This window comes from Echinops telfairi, unplaced genomic scaffold (assembly GCF_000313985.2).
Source record: "Echinops telfairi isolate 266 unplaced genomic scaffold, ASM31398v2 ScPeMD7_7469;HRSCAF=8507_1, whole genome shotgun sequence".
Taxonomy (NCBI): Eukaryota; Metazoa; Chordata; class Mammalia; order Afrosoricida; family Tenrecidae; genus Echinops; species Echinops telfairi.
This window is the reverse complement of record NW_022111373.1, coordinates 116,314,655-116,321,704: the sequence shown is the minus strand read 5'-3', so window position 1 is coordinate 116,321,704 and position 7,050 is coordinate 116,314,655.

Sequence of the window (7,050 nt, the reverse complement as noted above, 5' to 3'; positions counted from 1 at the left end):
ATTCTCCCATTTTGTCTTCAGCAATTGTTGTCGGAAAGTGAGCATCATGGAATGCCCGGTTATTAGAAAAAGTGTTCTCGTGTTGAGGGAGTACTTGAGTGGAGGCCCAATGTCCATCTGCTACCTTAATACTGAATGTATAAATATATGTACATAAATCTATTTCCCTATTGTTATATATAAATACATTTACATATGTACAGGCCTGTATTTAGATCTCTAGAAGTGCCATTTGTCTCCTAGTTCTTTCCTCTATTTCCTTTTACTTTCCTCTTGTCTCACTATCATGTTCGGCCTTTATTCAGGTTTCAGTAATTCCTTTTGGTTACATTGTCCTTGATCAAGCCCTACCAGGCATTGTATATCCTCCTTGCCATCGATTTTAGACTACTTATTGTTCCCTTATCCCTGGATTTGTTAACACCCACTTCCTGTCCCTGGCCTCCCTCTCTCCCATGTCACCCTGGAACTATTGGTCTGTTGTTTTCTCTTCCAGATTGTTTATTACCTAAGGATTTTGTAAAAATGCAGTTTCAGACTCCACTGTGCTGCTATATGCTGATAAATCTATTCTGACATGTAACCACCCTATATGTTGTTAATCCTGATTTGCATTTCAACAAGATTCCCAGGATGTTCATATGCACTTTAACATTTGAGACATTGTTCAAGCCTCTGGGTGGTACAAATGATTAAGGTGCTCATCTGCTGAGCAAAAGCTTGGGAGTAAGAGTCCACACAGAGCTCTGTTGGAAGAAAGGCCTAATGACCTGCTTCCAAAATTTTAGTTTCTGATGACCCCACAGAACATAATTATCTTAGGCAAACAGAATAGCAACGAATCAGAATGCATTCAAAGGTTTTATTCTAGAGAATTGATCCAGATTTTTACTCATCCCCTCAGCAGTGAAATCCCTTCTGAGCTTGTTCTCTCCAATAGATAGATCTTTTTATTTAAAAATTTTAATGATATACTATTCTATTACAAAGCACATCAAAGTAGAAATTTAAAACGTATGAGATGAAATATTTAAAATAGTTTTGTCTTCTACAAAATATTGTTTCCTTTTTAACATAGGACCTCATTTCACCTTGTTTAGATCTATGAACAACGCTCTTGCAAAACGCCAAGCAATGCATCACATTGGGAAAATCTGTGGCACAAGACCACTAACAAGTGATGAAGAGCAAGTATGTCAGTCTAAGGATGAAGGTGTGCCTGATTTAAGCCATGATATTTTCAACCGCTTCATATGCTTTTGCAATTGGGCATAGAAGAAGGAAGACGTAAGAAGAGTCCCTGCGTTGGAGCTGTGGTGTTGGCACAGACTATGGGTAAGCACTGTGGCCTGTCAAAAGAACAAACACATCTCTCTTGGAAGAAGGCTAGCCAGAACGCTCCTTAGAGGCAAGGTTGGTGAGACGTTGTGGCATGGACTGTGGACATGATATCAGGGGACCGGCCCCTGGAAAAGAACGCCATGCTTGGCAAAGTAGAGGTCAGTGCAAAAGACCCTCCACCAGAGGAACTGCAGCAGTGGTCACAACAGTGAACGCAAACCTAACAACAAGGAGCGGGCAGCAAGTGACTGTGCTGTCCACAGGGTCAACATGAGACGGAAGCAACTCGATGGCACCTAGCAACAGCCACCGCCATCGTCCGGGACTCAGAGAGAACTGGCTATCAACATCTTGATAGGATGGTAATGCGATCAAGTATGCTGAAGTTTTAAATTTGACACTTTTGAGATACCGTGGTTTGAAAGGTCTACCTCTAAGTTTTGTAATTGATTTTCAAATTTTCTTCTTAAAATCTATTGCTGAAAGATGATTTTGCACACAAATGTGTTTAAAGAATTTCTCTTTTTTAATTTCTACAAAAAATATTCACCCGTTGTTTTTCTTTCTTTATCTTTTTTTATTAACATCATCCCTGTTTTGTAAAGTGACATTTGTTGCTGTGGTTGTTGTTAGTCGCAGTTGGGTAGGTTCTGACATATAGCAACCCTTCCAGACAATAGAGCAAAACACTGGCTGGTCATGCTCCAACCTCACACTGTTCCAGTGCTCGAACACATGGATGCAGCCATTGTGACAATCCATCTCATATACAGCCTTCCTCTTTTTTCGCTGTCTCTCTAACTAGTGACATTGACTGAGGTATAAAAGACTTAGGATCATATTTATCTTTTCTAGTTACATTCAATGACTTTTGACCACCACACCAGATTTCCATAAAGTGGAGCTAGGTGTTTGGCTGTGATGCTGGGAGTGACGCCATTGAGATTTTTAATATCCAGGGTGCCACCAATATTTCTTTTTGTTCCAAGAGTATCTTGGATTCTTTAACAAAGGAAATTAGATGGGCAAGAAGACAGACTTTGAATAGTTGAACGTCCAGGTTGGGAGAGATTAGTAAGAAAGGCCTGGACACCAATTTCTAAAACATGAGTCAAGGAAAACCTTATGAATCACACGGAATGTTATCTGAGACAGTGCTGGGAGAATGCGTTCCCAAGGTTAGAAGACACTGCACAATAGCTAAAACGCATGCGTGTCAGTGAGCATGGATATGAGACAGGACTAGGTGACATTTATTCGGTTGTGCCTGCGGTTGCCATGAATCACTGTTTTATGGTAACTAACATGACTTTTGACATAGGCAAAACGTGATTTAAATACCATCACAGTCAAGACACAGAAGAGTTTCAAAATGCCCCGAATTATCCCCTGGTCCATTGTACTCAGCCCTGTTCTTCTCCCACCTCCTTCAGTGAGGCTGCCCTATAATTGAATTTTGGGGCGCCCTGGTTGCACATTGGACTGCTAATCTCAAGGTCAGCACATCAAACCCATCAGATGTGTCAGGGGGGAAAGATAAGGCTTATTACTCTGGTAAAGAGTTATAGTTTCAGAAACCCACAGGGACAGTTCTACCCTGTTCTATAGGGTTGCTGTGAGTTGGAATCGAATCAATGGCAGTGCGTTTATTTGTTTGGGTTTGTAGTCTTTTGAAGAGGTTTCTTTCACTTAGCCCAGTGCCCTTAGCATTCACATTCTTGGAACACTTGTATTTTTATGTGTAGCTACATTTTAAGCCCCCAAACTCCATTTAGTGCTTTGCCAAAGCGCAAACAGGATGCATTTGCATGGTAACAAACACCCGTAAGCTCACTACCCATTTCTTACGATGCATTGTAAAACTTCATGTTTTAGAGACCGGACTTTGACAGCCTGGATCACCGATAACAGCCAGCAGTGCATCAATAGTAAACCAACAAGTGGGGAGCACCACGGTACCTCCTGTGTTTGCTGAACATTTTATTTTTTTAAATCTCTTATAACATTCCATACATCAAGCTTATTTGTACATATATTGTTATCATCATTTCCAAAACATTTTCTACTTGAGCGCTTGGTATAAGCTCCATTTTTTACCCCTCCCTCACCTGCTCTCTCCACTCGTGAATCCTTGATCAATTACATATTTTTATTATTTTGTATCTTACACTGTCTGTTGTCTCCCTTCACCCACATTTCTGCTATTCTTCCCCTTTGGGGGGCAGCTATATATCCAACCTTGTGATATATAGTGTCCAACCTTGTAATATATGTTGTGTCCTTCTATTCTTGAAGTATTTCATGTAACTTTCCGGAGCTAATTCAGCAACTAAGTGATGGTACCATTGTCCATTCCAATTCAATATGAGGAAGGTTTGGTCAAGCAAACAAGCAAACAAAACAAATATATGCTATTAATTTCTTCCTTTTTCTGGTAAAAAATGACCAATAAGTAAGCACTCTGTTAATTTTACTTCAGTCTGTTGAACCATCTTGTACATCTTGGTCTATACCACTATCTTGGTGATGTTTGCTTAAGAGCTATAATTTTCAAACTCAGTGCTGCATCAGTGTACATAATTCATCCATTAAAAAGACGAGCCAGTCAAGGTGCTGTGTAGCAATGATGAAACATACAACTTTCCTCTAGTTCCTAAATGCTTCCTCCTATGCCCCGAACCCCCCACTATCATGATCCCAATTCTACCTTACAAATCCGGCTAGACCAGAGGATGTACACTGGTACAGACAGGAACTGGAAACACAGGGAATCCAGGGCAGATGATGCCTTCAGGACCACTGGTGAGAGTGGTGATACCGGGGCAGTGGAAGGAGGGTGGGGTGGAAAGGGGAAACTGATTACAAGGATCTACATATAACCTCCTCCTTGGGGGATGGACAACAGAAAAGTGGGTGAAGGGAGATGCTGGACAGTGTAAGATATGACAAAACAATAATAATTTATAAATTATCAAGGGTTCATGAGAGAGAGGGGAGTGGACAGGGAGGGGGTAAAATGAGGAGCTGATGCCAGGGGCTTACGTGGAGAGCAAATGCTTTGAGAATGATGAGGGTAACGAATGTACATATGTGCTTTACACAATTGATGTATGTATGGATTGTGATGAGTTGTATGGGCCCCCAATAAAATGATTAAAAAAAAAAACCAACCTCTCAAATTGACAGCACAATAAAAAAGCAAAAGTTTTAAAATATTTTTTAAAAAAGTACAGGTCCCAGTGTTGGGAGCCAGTGGTCATTAAGGCCTTAGCCTCAGCCACGGAGCCGAACTTGGCTGCTTCCTAGTTAAGTGTTGTCTTTCATTTGCTAAATCTGTGGGGAACTGGGCCTGCCTAAATTCCTGCCTCCGTGTTCCTAGCTACGTGCTCTGTAGCACGGGCAGTTGTAAAGTTGACCTTTTCACCCATTGGTTAATAATGCCAGGCGCTCATTGGAGCTTCATTAATGTACATGTTGGATTGGATGTTGTGTCGCACACCTTATTAAAATATGCACCTCCCAGTCCCCCTTTTACATACCCCCAGCTTTGCCCAAATAAATGAGTTTGATCAGAGTTTTGTCTTGCTCCACGTCTCCGTGTCTTTTCTCCATCCAGGTTTGTCTTTCTCTGCAGGGCCTTGCTCGTGCATCCCGCAGGCCGGGACGCAACATCCCAGGGTCCCACTCTAGGCTTATTCAATATGTGTTTCTGGAGGAGGCACTCTTGGGGAACTTTTTGAAACAAGATTTTCTAGAACTTACTAAGGCAACCAGCCCGACACTTGGCAGATGAAAAGTTTCAAAAAAAACCCAAAAACCAAAAAAGCAAACCAAAACAAAACCTACGGTCTAGTGCTTTGATGGCTCAGAGCATGGTCCAGAAGAGGCAGGATCATCGGGAGCTTGTTAGAAGTGAAAATGCCTTGCTCCGTCCAGACAACAGGATCTGTATTTTATCAAGGTCCTCGGGTGCTTCTGGCACACATAACGTTTGAGAGCCTCTCCTCTGGGGCTTCCTTCTTCTGGCTCTGAAAATCCTAGTGACTGTCAGAGTGAGGATGCTGCCTGGAGCACCCACTGGGCACTGGGTCAAAACGGAACCTATAAAGTGAATCATAAGACCAGGGAAGAACATGTGCCTCAGAACAGGCAGCTCTCTGGGGTCAGAAGAGCAGCATTTATCTCCAAAAGACAAAGCTCAGAAGCTGGGAGGGGCAGGAAAGAAGGTAACAGAGAAAGGAGGAGCCCAGGAGAGAAATGGGAAGAATGCTTGCTTGGAGGAGGTTCCGAGGGGGTTCATCTGCTCTGGATTCCCTGTGTGGTGAGCTCTTATCTGTACCAGTATACATGTTCTGGTCTAGCCAGATTTGTAAGATAGAACTCGGGTCATGGTAGTGGGGGGAGCATTAGAACCAGAAGAAGATTGTGCATTTCATCGGTGCTATACTGCACCCTGACTGGCTCTTCTCTTCCTGGTGGCCCTGTGTCCGATAGACTAGACTAGTGATGGGCTCTATTAAATGTTTATAACTCGCTACGTTGCTCAAAAGCAGACAGCTTAGATATGAGTATCATCTAAAGGATCCAGATCAAGCTGAGAGTCTCCTCGCGTGTCCTTGACTAGGTGACTAAGATCTATCTAGTTAGTTAACCAAGATAGTTCTGCTATCTAGACATTGGAGACTGGCATAAGACTTAGGAACCGAACCTTACTGTGCTGACTGCTTGTTCCTGGGCGGCACTTGCTTCCCGTGGTTACCCTGAAACTTGAGTTACTATACATCCTCTAGAAGGAACTCCCCAAAGTGTAAATTCCAAAGCCAAAGGTCTGAATTCTTCTGTGTTCTGATAGTAAAGACGTGAATAGAGCATACGAAATGGAGTAACCACGGACAATAAAAAGGCTGACAATAGGCCACCAAGAATACAGAAGTAAACAACTGGCTAGCGCCCAAGGCTATCAGACTAAACACTTGAGGTTGCACCCCTTATCTCATGGAACACCCATGCCCACACCTATGGCAAGCCTGGCCTCTTTTTTCTTCACTTGCTATTGATACGTGTGAATGCCTCTTGGAATAAATTGGTTAAAAGACTTCTTGGCTCATCTTGAGTATGTTATGCTTGGGAAAGAACCTGGCCTAGTCACTGTGTGAAGCTTAGAGACTGAAAGGTCGCTGCCCCAGGGCATAAGCTGCCTGATTCCTTAAGGTCTTCCAGACGGGAAGACGCCCACAAAGGCCAGTCTGTTTTGTACAGCTGTGGTCTCCGATATCGGTCTCTATGAGTGAGAATTGACTCGAAGTGTGTTTTGAGAGAATGGTCTCTTCTCTAGTGTATCTTCTACATACAAACTTCTCTTGCTTCCTGACTTGGAGTGAGTAAATTGGCTGCACTGCTTGGGGTGAAATACCTGCATTTCAAGCGACAATTTCAACCATGCACCTCCTCATTCTTTGAGGTTAGCAAGAGTTGTTCTACAGGAAATTCTCTGGAAAATCTTACCCTACCAAGGTCAGCCCTGCCCTTTCCGATTTCTTTTGGTTCCCCAAACTCAGAGAACATTTAAAAGACACAAGATTTGTGCTCTTGATGGCTGAAACTGCCGTTTTGACACGCTATAAATCAAAGGTGCATCCTTCTTTCGGAAAGGGTTAGAGAGACGAAGGCAGCTCTGTCAGAATGTATAGGCCTAGGGAAAGAATCTGT